Here is a 15,769-nt window from a genome sequence, read left to right as displayed (position 1 = left end):
AGCGCACCCCCAGACGGAGCCGCGCGAGCGCACCCCCAGACGGAGCCGCGCGAGCGCACCCCCAGACGGAGCCGCGCGAGCGCACCCCCAGACGGAGCCGCGCGAGCGCACCCCCAGACGGAGCCGCGCGAGCGCACCCCAGACGGAGCCGCGCGAGCGCACCCCCAGACGGAGCCGCGCGAGCGCACCCCCAGACGGAGCCGCGCGAGCGCACCCCCAGACGGAGCCGCGCGAGCGCACCCCCAGACGGAGCCGCGCGAGCGCACCCCCAGACGGAGCCGCGCGAGCGCACCCCCAGACGGAGCCGCGCGAGCGCACCCCCAGACGGAGCCGCGCGAGCGCACCCCCAGACGGAGCCGCGCGAGCGCACCCCCAGACGGAGCCGCGCGAGCGCACCCCCAGACGGAGCCGCGCGAGCGCACCCCCAGACGGAGCCGCGCGAGCGCACCCCCAGACGGAGCCGCGCGAGCGCACCCCCAGACGGAGCCGCGCGAGCGCACCCCCAGACGGAGCCGCGCGAGCGCACCCCCAGACGGAGCCGCGCGAGCGCACCCCCAGACGGAGCCGCGCGAGCGCACCCCCAGACGGAGCCGCGCGAGCGCACCCCAGACGGAGCCGCGCGAGCGCACCCCCAGACGGAGCCGCGCGAGCGCACCCCCAGACGGAGCCGCGCGAGCGCACCCCCAGACGGAGCCGCGCGAGCGCACCCCCAGACGAGCCCGCGCGAGCGCACCCCCAGACGGAGCCGCGCGAGCGCACCCCCAGACGGAGCCGCGCGAGCGCACCCCCAGACGGAGCCGCGCGAGCGCCCCCCCCAGACGGAGCCGCGCGAGCGCCCCCCCCCAGACGGAGCCGCGCGAGCGCCCCCCCCCAGACGGAGCCGCGCGAGCGCCCCCCCCCAGACGGAGCCGCGCGAGCGCCCCCCCCAGACGGAGCCGCGCGAGCGCCCCCCCCCAGACGGAGCCGCGCGAGCGCCCCCCCCCAGACGGAGCCGCGCGAGCGCCCCCCCCCAGACGGAGCCGCGCGAGCGCCCCCCCCAGACGGAGCCGCGCGGCGCCCCCCCCCAGACGGAGCCGCGCGAGCGCCCCCCCCAGACGGAGCCGCGCGAGCGCCCCCCCCCAGACGGAGCCGCGCGAGCGCCCCCCCCCAGACGGAGCCGCGCGAGCGCCCCCCCCCAGACGGAGCCGCGCGAGCGCCCCCCCCAGACGGAGCCGCGCGAGCGCCCCCCCCCCAGACGGAGCCGCGCGCGCCCCCCCCCAGACGGAGCCGCGCGAGCGCCCCCCCCCAGACGGAGCCGCGCGAGCCCCCCCCCCAGACGGAGCCGCGCGCGCCCCCCCCCCAGACGGAGCCGCGCGAGCCCCCCCCCCCAGACGGAGCCGCGCGCGCCCCCCCCCCCAGACGGAGCCGCGCGCGCCCCCCCCCCCAGACGGAGCCGCGCGCGCCCCCCCCCCCAGACGGAGCCGCGCGCGCCCCCCCCCCCAGACGGAGCCGCGCGCGCCCCCCCCCCAGACGGAGCCGCGCGCGCCCCCCCCCCCAGACGGAGCCGCGCGCGCCCCCCCCCCAGACGGAGCCGCGCGCCCCCCCCCCAGACGGAGCCGCGCGCCCCCCCCCCCAGACGGAGCCGCGCGCGCCCCCCCCAGACGGAGCCGCGCGCGCCCCCCCCCCCCAGACGGAGGCCGCGCGCGCCCCCCCCCCAGACGGAGCCGCGCGCGCCCCCCCCCCCAGACGGAGCCGCGCGCGCCCCCCCCCCCAGACGGAGGCCGCGCGCGCCCCCCCCCCCAGACGGAGCCGCGCGCCCCCCCCCCCAGACGGAGCGCGCGCCCCCCCCCCCCAGACGGAGGCGCGCGCCCCCCCCCCCCAGACGGAGCGCGCGCCCCCCCCCCCCAGACGAGGCGCGCGCCCCCCCCCCCCAGACGGAGGCGCGCGCCCCCCCCCCCCCCCCCAGACGGAGGCGCGCGCCCCCCCCACGCACACACACACACGCGCGCGCACACGCGCGCACACTCACAGACGGAGCCACGCGGGCGCACACTCACAGACGCGAGCCACGCGGGCGCACACTCACAGACGGAGCCACGCGGGCGCACACTCACAGACGGAGCCACGCGGGCGCACACTCACAGACGGAGCCACGCGGGCGCAACACACACAGACGGAGACACACACACGCACACTCACAGACGGAGCCACGCGGGCGCACACAGACGGAGCCACGCGGGCGCACACAGACGGAGCCACGCGGGCGCACACAGACGGAGCCACGCGGGCGCACACAGACGGAGCCACGCGGGCGCACACAGACGGAGCCACGCGGGCGCACACAGACGGAGCCACGCGGGCGCACACAGACAGAACCACGCACACAGACAGAGCCACAGAAAAATTGGGATGACAAGCAGGGAACAGAGGCACAGAAAACCGGATGACAAGCAGGGAACAGAGGCACAGAAAACCGGGATGACAAGCAGGGAACAGAGGCACAGAAAAAACGGGGGAACAGAGGCACAGAAAAACCGGATGACAAGCAGGGAACAGAGGCACAGAAAAACCGGGATGACAAGCAGGGAACAGATATTTAATCAGGGGTTAGGGAGCACTCCGTTATACGATGTTATAAATCTTCTCAAATGGTGCTACGGTTACCCGGGTTTGTCAGTCCCTTGTTGTGAAAAGCTTAGGGTATGCTGGCCCAACGAACCGTGCACTATCCACTTGGTTGCCAAGCACCTGAGCCTATTTTTTCATTTTTCAACAAATAATAAACCTTATGTATTCTCAATTATTTGTGTTTATTTCGTGTTAGGCTTATCTCTTTTGCTCATGAAAATATTAACTTAGTATTCCATTTCAATAACTGATATTATGTTCACAGTCACAAACAACAATAACATTTCAAATCATGTTATGCTTTACAATGCTATACATTATACATTCTTTGCAAAAGTGCCCAATGCATTTCGGCACTGCCAATGTGCCTTCATCAGGGGCGGATCTGTAAAAAACAAACAAAATAACCATGTAATTGCTACTTTTAGAATGCTCATGGGTTTTGTTGTGTGTCTTGTGTGTTCTCATACCTGTATACGTCGTGTTCAATGTTCGAACCTGTGTGTGAAAATATATATCTCTTTTTAATCCTATTGCCAGCCATTGCCAAACAATCAAGCCACACCTTCAGTACTCAAATCAAATCAAAGTTTCCAAGTTAGCTTACCACCAATGTTGTACGGTCTAACGCTCCCTGAACAACAAAAAAGACAACGTATTTAGTGTGCTCCTTGTAGCTACTAAGCAACTCCTCGTGTATGAGACTGTTCATATGTAATAGTCGTCATACCTGTATATCCAGCGCTGTAGTGTTCTGTAAAATATAATCACAGACCACATATCCAATGTTAGTCCTAATAAATCGTGAACTAGCTCATAATGTCTCAGCAACTTACGAATATCCATTCCCGCGTACCTGATTAATTGGACTGTTCAACGTTCTCTGCAAGAAGTAAAAACAAAATCCTCTGTCAATTATTATGACCAGCCTGGTCATTGCTAATCCTCTAGCGATGTTACCAACAACGACCCTTACCTAATATCCAAAACTTCCTCTACGTTACGCATCACCTCCTGTTCTGTACGAAAAAATATTTCAATCGCTCAATCCCGCGCTCTACATTTATTTGCCTCCTAGGCTGCTTAGTTCATTGACACAAACAATACACTACCGGGCTGCTGACCTGCGACGCTACTAGGTTCATTGACACAAACAATGCACTACCGGGCTGCAAACCAGCGATATGTGGGCGCCATCTTATATTGGGGCTTCTTATCTTTAACTCTATTACTACAAGCTCCGTTTCAAAGTGTTAAGAACTTATCTACATTATCCAAGTGTTATGTTGCGTCTGTGATTTTATGTACTCTGATGCTTACAATTTTGTGTCGGTATGTCAATTTATGTATTCAGCATTGTGTCAAATTTCACAAAAAAACATGTTCAACCAATACAATAATTTTCAAATGAAAATTCCAATTGCAACTAAAAAGTATCATTCCTAATACTACTGCTTGAATTTACGAATTGTATCAAATGTTTACTAATTCATCTGCGAATATTAAACCCGAACATCATGTTATTTTGGATAATTAAACTCATGCCTGTGCTTAATTGCGTTTTGAGTTCATGCGACAGTTTATGGAGGTAACTTTATGATTTAACGCACCCCTTCTCTTTATTGTGTTCTGGATTCATGCGGCAGTCTATCAAGAAGTTATTTTCCTACATGCAGTGTCAAATTCTCATAAATAACAAGATAAATCATATTTATCGTTGAGTCCAAACGAAGAATTAGCCAAAAACAATTCAAGATCTTGAGGAGGAGATATTTAATTTAAAAACAGAATTGGAAATGAGAATGGAGGCAGATACTTGGAGGATCAATTTAGAAGGGATCAATCAGAAACTGGATAAATATGAAAAGGAATTACAAGAGGGAAAACTGCGCAAGTATAAACGTGACACCATAGACTACAAGCTAAATGAAGTTTATACTTGGGCCGACATTTATGCCCGACGACAATTTGTTAAAAAAAAAAACACATTGACAACACACTCATCCGAGGAAAGTATAGTCACGGATAAAGAAACATCAATACGGCGAGGACCGGTTCGGGTCTCTACAGAGGGAGCATCAGTCACATTAGAAATAGCAGAACAATCTACAAGCAGAGGAAGTGCACCTTTTTTGTCACAGGTACAAGATCAAGATCGACCACCCACGCAGCAGTTAATAACAACAATGGAAAATGCAAAACAAGGAGAGGAAGAGGCAGGAAAGGCCCTACGGAGCGGAAGGAAAGTGATTTGATCATAAACATATCCTCCACTAAACTTACTAATCAACAACTAGCAGTGCTTAACAAAGGTCTTACATATGTACCTACCACACAAACTAATGAAATGGAGACCGAGGGAGCCTTCTTTCGGTTCATGAGAACACTCAGGCTACGACATTATTTTACTAACATAGTGGAACCACTTGAACCTATGAATACCGCCTCAAATGGCCAACTTGAGAAATTCAAACCAAAAAGTGTGTTTCAACCCCCTATCTCACACAAAATGTTAGATACTTTTGAGATAATGGTTAAAAAGGATCTACAGAAACTGGATTACAATAAACCTAAGCACAACAATCTGACAAAACGAGAAAGGACCACCTTGCATAACTTATCAAACAACATGGAGATAATGATTCAACCAGCAGACAAAGGGGGAGCCCTAGTGGTAATGGACGCACAATTCTATAAATTCAAAGTTGACCAACATGTTTCAGATCAAGACACTTATTTACAATTGCCATCGGATCCCACTGTTAAATTACAAAAAATGTTGAATGACCTACTGCAAACAGCAGAAGACGAACATTGGATCGATCAAAAAGTAAGAGCGTATTTGACAACTAAGTATCCCAGAACTCCAAAATTATATATGTTTCCTAAGGTGCACAAGCATCTAACAAATCCACCATTCAGACCAATCGTGTCGGGGTGTGGGTCATTGTTTGATCCCCTCTGCCGGTTTCTAGATCATTTTCTACAGCAGTTCGTTCAGAATTGGGGATCATATATACGCGATACCACGGATTTTCTCAACAAATTAACATGGACATAACAGGATTTTCAGCCAGAATGGATCTTATGTACCATAGACGTGGTGTCTCTTTACACGTCGATTCCACATAAAGCAGGCCTTTAATCCACAGAATGGGCTCTATTGAAAATGGGAGAATTGCCAACACACAAAGTATTTCTGTTACAACTTTTAAAGTTTTGTTTACACAACAGTTATTTTACTTGGAATGAACAACACTATGCTCAGTTGACTGGAACATCCATGGGATTTGCGGGAGCGCCGGCCTATGCTAATATATTTATGGCACAGTTTGAAGCTGAAAATATCATGAACTTGGAAGATTGGAAATATGTGAAAATGTACTGTCGTTTCATAGACGACATTTTTTTGATCTGGAGTAGCACCAAAGAACACCTTGAAAGGTTATATCTCGATGATGAATTCGATTAACCCCAGGATCAAATTCACACACAAAATAGATTCAGAAACAATGGACTTCTTGGATGTGAGAATAACCAAAGACAAATCAAGCTTCACAACACAGTTGTACACAAAACCGACGGATAAGAACAATGCGTTAGGATACACCAGTTTTCATCCCAGAAGTCTGATTCAAAATCTTCCAAAATCCCAATTCATAAGGATAAAAAGAATATGTTCTGATCATCAGGTATCAACAAGCACCATTCAACAACAGGCGATCAAATATGAAGCCAGAGGATATCCTCGAAAGGAGCTAGACAAGAGTATAGCAGCAGTGGTTGCGTTAAACAGAGCTGATTTGTTGAAACCCAAACAAAGAACTACCAAAGAGAAAATGGTCTTTGTAACGAAATATACCACCCAGTCAAAAGAAATCAAAAGAATAATTAACACCAGATGGGAACTCCTAATGAACGAACCAGACTTTAAAGGATTATTCAGAGACTTACCGGTACATGCATATACCAGGGGTCAACATTTGCGGGAAAGACTGAAGCGGAAACTATCAACACCACCAACAACATCGTACAAAGGAATGAGTCGCTGCATGAATTGCATGCATTGCAAAAATGTAATGCTGGGTAATAAAATCACCCATCCCACAACAGGAAGGATTATAGACTTGAGACACAATAGTGATTGCAACTCAGCTAACGTAGTGTATGGAATCAAGTGCCCGTGTGGCAAGCTCTACGTGGGCAAAACGGAACGTAAGATACAAATTCGAATCACAGAGCACAAGAGCAGAATTCGCAACTTAAATTTAACATCGCCCTTAGCAGTACATTGGAGGGACACAGTTCATACAATTTCCCAACTACGATTTCTTGTCATTGAGCAAGTACAAATAAAAGCAGGGATCAATAACAGTCAAAGATTGTTGCAAAGGGAATTATTCTGGATCAAAAACTTGCAAACAATGGCTCCTATTGGACTCAACGATAAATATGATTTATCTTGTTATTTATGAGAATTTGACACTGCATGTAGGAAAATAACTTCTTGATAGACTGCCGCATGAATCCAGAACACAATAAAGAGAAGGGGTGCGTTAAATCATAAAGTTACCTCCATAAACTGTCGCATGAACTCAAAACGCAATTAAGCACAGGCATGAGTTTAATTATCCAAAATAACATGATGTTCGGGTTTAATATTCGCAGATGAATTAGTAAACATTTGATACAATTCGTAATTCAGCAGTAGTATTAGGAATGATAAATTTTAGTTGCAATTGGGAATTTAATTTTGAAATTATTGTATTGGTTGAACATGTTTTTTTGTGAAATTTGACACAATGCTGAATACATAAATTGACATACCTCATAATACATACAGACACACAAAATTGTAAGCATCAGAGTACATAAAATCACAGACGCAACATAACACTTGGATAATGTAGATAAGTTCTTAACACTTTGAAACGGAGCTTGTGGTAATAGAGTTAAAGATAAGAAGCCCCAATATAAGATGGCGCCCACATATCGCTGGTTTGCAGCCCGGTAGTGCATTGTTTGTGTCAATGAACCTAGTAGCGTCGCAGGTCAGCAGCCCGGTAGTGTATTGTTTGTGTCAATGAACTTAGCAGCGTAGGAGGCAAATAAATGTAGAGCGCGGGATTGAGCGGTTGAAATATTTTTTCGTACAGAACAGGAGGTGATTCGTAACGGAGAGGAAGTTTTGGATATTAGGTAAGGGTCATTGTTGGTAACATCGCTAGAGGATTAGCAATGACCACGCTGGTCATAGTAATTGACAGAGGATTTTGTTTTTACTTCTTGCAGAGAACGTTGAACAGTCCAATTAATCAGGTACGCGGGAATGGATATTCGTAAGTTGCTGAGACATTATGAGCTAGTTAACGATTTATTAGGACTAACATTGGATATGTGGTCTGTGATTATATTTTACAGAACACTACAGCGCTGGATATACAGGTATGACGACTATTACATATGAACAGTCTCATACACGAGGAGTTGCTTAGTAGCTACAAGGAGCACACTAAATACGTTGTCTTTTTTGTTGTTTAGGAAGCGTTAGACCGTACAACATTGGTGGTAAGCTAACTTTGGAAACTTTGATTTGATTTGAGTACTGAAGGTGTGGCTTGATTGTTTGGAAATGGCTTGGCAATAGGATTAAAAAGAGATATATATTTTCACACACAGGTTCAAACATTGAACACGACGTATACAGGTATGAGAACACACAAGACACACAACAAAACCCATGAGCATTCTAAAAGTAGCAATTACATGGTTATTTTGTTCGTTTTTTACAGATCCGCCCCTGATGAAGGCACATTGGCAGTGCCGAAATGCATTGGGCACTTTTGCAAAGAATGTATAATGTATAGCATTGTAAAGCATAACATGAATTGAAATGTTATTGTTGTTTGTGACTGTGAACATAATATCAGTTATTGAAATGGAATACTAAGTTAATATTTTCATGAGCAAAAGAGATAAGCTAGCACGAAATAAACACAAATAATTGACAATACATAAGGTTTATTATTTGTTGAAAAATGAAATAGGCTCAGGTGCTTGGCACCAAGTGGATAGTGCACGGTTCGTTGGGCCAGCATACCCAACATAAATAAGCAGGGAACAGAGGCACGGAAAAACCGGGGGAACAGAGGCACAGAAAATCCGGGATGACAAGCAGGGAACAGAGGCACAGAAAAACCGGGATGACAAGCAGGGAACAGAGGCACAGAAAAACCGGGGGAACAGAGGCACAGAAAAATCGGGAGGACAAGCAGGGAACAGAGGCACAGAAAAACCGGGAGGACAAGCAGGGAACAGAGGCACAGAAAAACCGGGAGGACAAGCAGGGAACAGAGACACAGAAAAACTGGGGGAACAGAGGCACAGAAAAACCGGGATGACAAGCAGGGAACAGAGGCACAGAAAAACCGGGATGACAAGCAGGGAACAGAGGCACAGAAAAACCGTGGGAAGAGAGGCACAGAAAAACCGGGATGACAGGCACAGAAAAACCGGGGTCGGCGCCGGCACCGAGATTGGCTGGTGCCGCAGGTTTTACACACAGAGCATTGAGAGCAGTATATGTGCACTGGACCCGGCTGGATGTTGCCAGAGTGAACAGAATTCCATTCAGGCCCCCCCTCTGCTTGGATGCCTTCGCGGGGGTCGGGTCTCTTGGCTGCATCTCTTTGCAGAAGAGTTTTAACCGGGAATACAGGCTGCGTGTGCTTCCCTTTTGGTCACTTGTGTGATAAGGGAAGTTTTGGGGGGGGGGCGTCCAGAAGGGGTGGAAGTTCACTGATCTCCCTGGCTCCTGGGGTGCGGGCCCCTTCACCTAGCCTGCCGCTCACAGCTGCTCGTCGGAGGGGAGCACGCAGAGCCCTCTGAACCAGTAAGGGGGCTCTTCACACCCCACAGGGAGGGGACATCTCTGGAGCTAGAGTCGTTTCTCCCCTCCACCCCTGGGGTGAGGGCCCGCCTCTGTCACCATCAGGACAATGTCCCCTTATCCTCCTCGTGGAGAGGGGCTGATTGCAAAACCCCCACACCCAGGCCATTGTTGAATGTCTGGCTCCGCCTCACATTCAGGCGCCTCAACATAACAACAAGGCGCTGCGATGCTCTGCTATTTATTTTATTTGTTTAGTCGCAGTTTTCTATAGCGTGGACTTGGCTCATGGGCTTTAGAGCACTTTACAACAGAGCAAGATATGTTTCCAGGGTATCAAACAAGATACAACTGCAAATTAGTAACTGGAAAATAAAGTGTAGCCTCCGACATTGCCAAGAGAAAGACATTGGAAAGTTTGCGTTAAATATACGATAGTTTTAAAATAAAAAAAGTTGTTGTGCTCTGTAATGTGTATCACTTATGACTGCTACAGGCTCAGTTCGCGCTACAGATATCCTAATGTAAATAGGGAGCGGGCGAGAAACAGGGGGATGGGGGGGCCGAGCAGCGAGCGGAACGAGGAACAGGGATGGCAGAAAAGCAAGCACTCACCGGCTGGGGCGAGGACTCGGCGACTTCTTGTGGCGGCGGTCGGGGCAAAATGGCATTAGAAAAGCGCTGCCATTTTTGGATTCGGGGGTGTCGTTTTGCAGTTGAGTGACAAACGACGTCACAGAGTTAAAAACTGCAAAAAACACACCCCCAAATCCGAAAAAGACGGGGCTTGAACTGAGTGACGCCCCTCTCCTCCAATGGCTGGCCAGCATTTACGAGGCCAGCCAATGGAGAAGAGGGGCAGGTCAAGCCCTATTCTAAGAAAAACATTAAATCTTCGGACCGAACTGCGCAAGCGCAGCCTACTGTCCTCGACCTAAACAGCTGCAGAAGATTTCAATATTTCCACTTTCTTCTGAGTAAGCAAGAGGGACCAGCTCAAGGAGTCATCAAACAAAAGCCCCAAATAGGAAAAGACGTTAGTCTTGGGTATTGGTGGTGATCCTAGTTTGAAGGTAAACTGCTTTGGTGAACGAGGTCCCACCTGCATAATATACAATTTTGAGTGATTAATCGTCAGGTCCAGGTCCTCCATAAAGTGAGGAAAGGAACTCCATAAAAGTTGTAGGCCCCTTGCTGTCCTCGCCATGAGGACCGCGTCGTCCACATATAGTAGGACTGGCAGACTGCGCTTGCCTACCTGGGGACAATCGGCTTTTGTGGCCAAAAGGGCCTTCTCTAGAGAGTTAATATACAAGTTAAAAAGGAAGGGTTCTAGTATGCACCCCTGGCGTACCCCTCTCTTAATGTTTATTAGCCGGGTCACTTTCATGTCTTTTATATAGCGAACAGCCGCCCTTGAGTCTCGACGAAGGTCCTTGTGAAATAAGATAATGTTACTTTCAATGCCAATGGTATACATCAACTGCCATAGCTGAGATCTATTGACACAATCAAACGCTTGGGATAGGTCCAGAATGGCTAGGTATATGGTGCTGGAACGCGCCACAGTATGCTTAGTCAGAACCATGTACAGATTTAAACATTGTTCCACGGTGGAACAGCCTGGGCGGAAGCCACATTGAATGTCACTTAAAAAGTTATTTTCATTGGCCCTAGATTCAAGTCTACCCAGAACAATGCGACCCACCACCTTTACCACAGAGTCCAGAAGAGAAATGGGCCTGTAGCAAAGGGTACTGTCCCGGTCTCCCTTTTTAAATATCAAGACAATGATCGACAAGGCCTAAGAGTCTGGGCGACCGACCTGAATTGCAGCATTAATGACAGATGTGAGAACCGGTGTTGCTATCTGTGGTGTCCCACTGGCTGCTCGCGTGCACATGCCTTGGGCACCCACTTCCTCGTCCGGCTTCCCGGGGAGGGCAAACCCCCTCCAGATCCAATCCGGGGAAAGAGGTCGCGCGCCACTGGGACGCATTCTTGGCGGCTACCTCAATGCTTTGACATTTTTTCTGACTATGACCTCCGATCAGACGTGGCGACCTGCTGAATGTAAGCATAATACTAAGCGGAGGAAAATAAACTAACCAGGATTCCCCCAGTAACAGAGAGTGAAGAGGGAAGAGCCCAGCGCTAAATACACACCTGCCAATGGGTGCCGGAAATGTGACGTACAGAAGATCGACTCCTCGGCGTCGCTCAGGGAGCCCAAGTCCTTCTGATCGAGTTTCACCCCGCGGATGGTGTTAGGCTGGTAGCGGCCCCTGGCACTCCGGGATCATGTCTTCTTGGAGTTGCGTTGCTTGGGAATGCAGCCCAAAGCGCATAAATATGGGCACGAGACCGATAGCCAACAAGTACCATAAGGGAAAGTTGAGAAGAACTTTGAAAGAGAGAGTTCATGAGGGCGTGAAACCGTTGAGAGGTAAACGGGTGGGGTCCATGCAGTCAGCTCGCAGGATTCAACATGGCGGGAAGGTCGGTGCCCTGGGAGTCCAGATCCCCTCTGCGGGGCCAGGGCCGGTCCCTACAGGGCCCCGGCAGGGTGCATTTCCTCTGTGGTGGTGCGCCATGACTTGCTCCGGGTCGGCTGGCAAGGCATCAGGGTGGCAGGTGCCCCTGCGTACCAGCAGAGGGTGTTACAGCCCCCCTGGCAGAAGATTTGCCATGTCAGCGGGGCCAAGGGAGATTCAACCGCCTTGATGCCCTCCCCCGGGTCCCCACTCCCGGCCACCCCTAGGGCGCGCGGGGCAGGGAAGGGGGGGACAGGGCCCGCTGCTGTCGACTGGGGTGGACTGAGCTCAGTGCGCCCGACCGTGTTGGGCTCGCTGGTGGGGATGCCCTTGCTGGGCGCCAGCGGTTTGCGGCGATGCCAGGTCCCACCCGACCCGTCTTGAAATACAGGCCAAGGAGTCCAACACGTACGCGAGTCGGAGGGCGGAGCGAAACCCTGTGGTGCAATGAAGGTGAGGGCCGGCGTGTGCGCCGGCTGAGGCGGCATCCAGCCGCACATCCAGCGGTGGGTGCGCCACAGGCCTGTCTCGCCCACTCGACGGGGAGGTGGAGCAGGAGCGTGAGTGATAGGACCCAAAAGTTGTTGAACTATGCCTGAGCAGGGCGAAACCAGAGGAAATTCTGGTGGAGGTCCGTAGCAGTCCTGATGTGCGAATCGATTGTCCGACCTGGTAATAGGGGCGAAAGACTAATCAAACCATCTAGTAGCTGGTTCCCTCCGAAGTTTCCCTCAGGATAGCTGGCACTTGGAGCCCCCAGTTTTATCTGGTAAAGTGAATGATTAGAAGTCTTGGGGCCGAAACGATGTCAACCTATTCTCAAACTTTAAATGGGTAAGAAGCCTGGCTCGCTGGTGTGGAGCATGGAATGCGAGTGCCTAGTGGGCCAATTTTGGTAAGCAGAACTGGCCCTGCGGGATGTACTGAACGCCGGGTTAAGGTGCCCGATGCCGATGCTCATCAGACCTCAGAAAAGGTGTTGATTGATATAGACAGCAGGACGGTGATAATGGAAGACGGAATCCGCTAAGGAGTATGCAACAATTCACCTGCCAAATCAACTAGCCCTGAAAACGAATGGCGCTGGAGCGACTGAGAGCCGCGAGGGCTAATCCGCGATGAGTAGGAGGACCGCTGCAGTGAGCACGGAAGCCTGCAGCGAGGGCCCGGGTGGAGCAGACGCAGGTGCAGATCTTGGTGGCAGTAACAAATAGTTAAACGAGAACGCTTGAAGGCCAAAGTGAAGAAGGGTTCCATGTGAACAGCAGTTGAACATGGGTCAGTCGGTCCTAAGCGATGGGCGAACGCCATTCAGAAGTGATTGGCGATGGCCTCCGTTGCCCTTGTCCGATCAAAAGGGAGTCTAGTTCAGATCCCCGAACCCGGAGTGGTGGATACAGGCACCCTTGCTGCATCCTGTGCGGTAACGCAAACGATCCCAAAGAAGCCAGCTGGAGTCCCGGAGAGAGTTTTCTTTTTTTTGTGAAGGACAGAGCACCCTGGAAGGGGTTCGCCCCGAGAGAGGGTCCTGATCTTTGGAAAGCGTCGCAGTTCCGGCGGTATCCGGTGAGCTCTCGTTTGTCCTTGCAAATCTGGGGGAGATGGTGTAAATCTCGCGGCGGGCCATGCCCATATCCGCAGCAGGTCTCCAAGGTGAACAGCATCTGGCATATTGGAACAATGTTGGTAAGGAAAGTCGGCAAGTCAGATCTGTAACTTCGTAATAAGGTTAGGCTCTAATGGCTGGGTAGGTCGGGCTGGGGCGACATGCGGTGCTGTGCGCATGCTGCAGCTGGACGAGGCGCTGCCCTCAAGGGCGACGGCGACTCTGAACGCCAACTGGGCCCTCCCTTTGGATCGCCCCAGCTACGGTGGCCGCCTCTACCCGTGCCCCCTCCCTGGGGGTGCGGGGCCAGCGTTCTGCCTCGGCCAGTGCCTAGCAGCTGACTTAGAACTGGTGTGGACCAGGGGAATCCGACTGTTTAGTTAAAACAATGCATTGCGAAGGCCCGAGGTGGGTGTTGACACAATGTGATTTCTTATAATCAGGAGGGTAGGGAGGTAGAGAGAAGATCCTTTCAGTCTCCGGAGTTAACTCATTATAATCAAGGGGGGGGAAAGGATCACTTGTCCTGCTTAAACCTTGGGTTTCACAAGTAGAGGAACTGGTATCTCCCAATCAAATATAACTCTCATACACGTGTACTTAGGATGGTTCTTTCTTAGCGGTATATACTGGGTACCCGCTTTTTTACACGTGCGTGCGTAATCATTGAGTTATTTTTTGTATTGTGCACCCTCCACCAGGAGGTATTGCCTTTGGTTTAAGGCAGTAGTGATCGTGAATAGTAGGGGAGGGGTTGTGGTGACGGTGTAGTTAAAAAATCCGGACAGCCAGACTGAGAGAGTTTTAATAGGTCTGGATTCGGAAATGATTTAAAAATTAATGGTGCACTTTTTGAAATTGTTAGGGGTTCAAGTGCATTTCGTATCTAAAAAGAGGTCAACATGTTTCAGCCTTTGGTAGTCAGAGGATCTTAGGCTTTCGTCAGGACCAATAAGGGTAATTAAATAGTGATTAAAGCAAAAATTGTGAGAAGAGAAAAGGTAAATTAACCTGATCCTTCGTTATTCAAGGTTTCATTGTACCTGAGAAAAAAGACATACACAAACGACAACAAAAGGGAGATAGGGGATGGGAAAACACATAATATGTACAGTAGTGCCTTTCAATTATTAAGGAACTCATGAATAGCAATGCTTTAGCTCATACTCAATTCAGGCGTCAACTCTTCCTTTTTCATGCTTCGATAGTGGCAGGGACTAGGACTGTAATATGGTGCCCATAATTTTACCAATGTACATTCTCTGTGCGTGGTTTATAGTGAGGACTATTGTTTGTGGTTGGTTCATAATATCATTCATGCTCCATTCACACCATGCTTTCTGTTGCATATTAATCGTGTGGTAATAGTCTTAAAATCACGTGCCCATGTGATGGTCAGATTGATGTCTATAAACCGGTTTTGCTTAGTGCGATGTGCACAATGACTAATAATGAGTTATCACTCGAGTGATTCTGAATTCATGCACTAATGGTGGTCGCATTAGGTATGCGATGCTTCGTTGTGAAATGCGTCGCTCGTAAATGTAATTTCGCCCAAAGGCTTGTCGGCGTTTTTGCGTACCTTGTTTTAGATGAAGAATTACTTCATCGGGGAAGGAGGCGGCTCGAGAGAGGTTACTAAGGAAGTATTGAGAAAAGAATGTTACAAAGGGTCGTCAATACTTGCGGTTTGTCGGTCTCATGTCCCAGGCTCGGTGCGCCTCGTTATACCTGAGTGCCTTCTTGCTCGGTCTGCGCCGCATGTGCTGGCTCTGCCTCTCGTCCCCCGGAACTACAGTGAGATGCGGTTCCGGGTGGACTTTAACTCCAAGTGGATAGAAAAGGAAGAGTTACTTCCCGCTTTCTTAAGGAGTTATTAAGAATATGTAAAAAAGTGGCTTTAATTTATTCTAATTGTTTATCACATTGATTGTGATCCAGTAATTATAAAAAACGGGTTTGAAATTTAATCGAGTGATTTCAAAGTCCTGTTTTGTTCTATAGTTGTATAGAACCAGCTGGTCGGGGGCAATGTCATCAGGATAATTCTAATCTGTCGTATTCATTGACTAATTAAAGATTGTGTTGATTTCTCTCATTCTACGGAGGATTCCGCAGTGGGGCATGAGTGTG

At 50.7% G+C, this 15,769-nt stretch overlaps 1 protein-coding gene and 1 pseudogene across 3 annotated transcripts in view; both read left to right on the top strand.

The window, feature by feature from the left end:
* Window positions 1-15,769, top strand: part of LOC144768106 (tyrosine-protein phosphatase non-receptor type 6-like) — an 848,841-nt gene that overhangs the window by 23,362 nt on the left and 809,710 nt on the right. The window lies entirely within an intron of this gene.
* On the top strand, window positions 11,537-14,232 carry LOC144771042 (28S ribosomal RNA; annotated as a pseudogene).

This window comes from Lissotriton helveticus, chromosome 7 (genome assembly GCF_964261635.1).
Source record: "Lissotriton helveticus chromosome 7, aLisHel1.1, whole genome shotgun sequence".
Taxonomy (NCBI): Eukaryota; Metazoa; Chordata; class Amphibia; order Caudata; family Salamandridae; genus Lissotriton; species Lissotriton helveticus.
The sequence above is the reverse complement of the archived record's forward strand: the minus strand, read 5'-3'. Positions and strand labels throughout refer to the sequence as shown.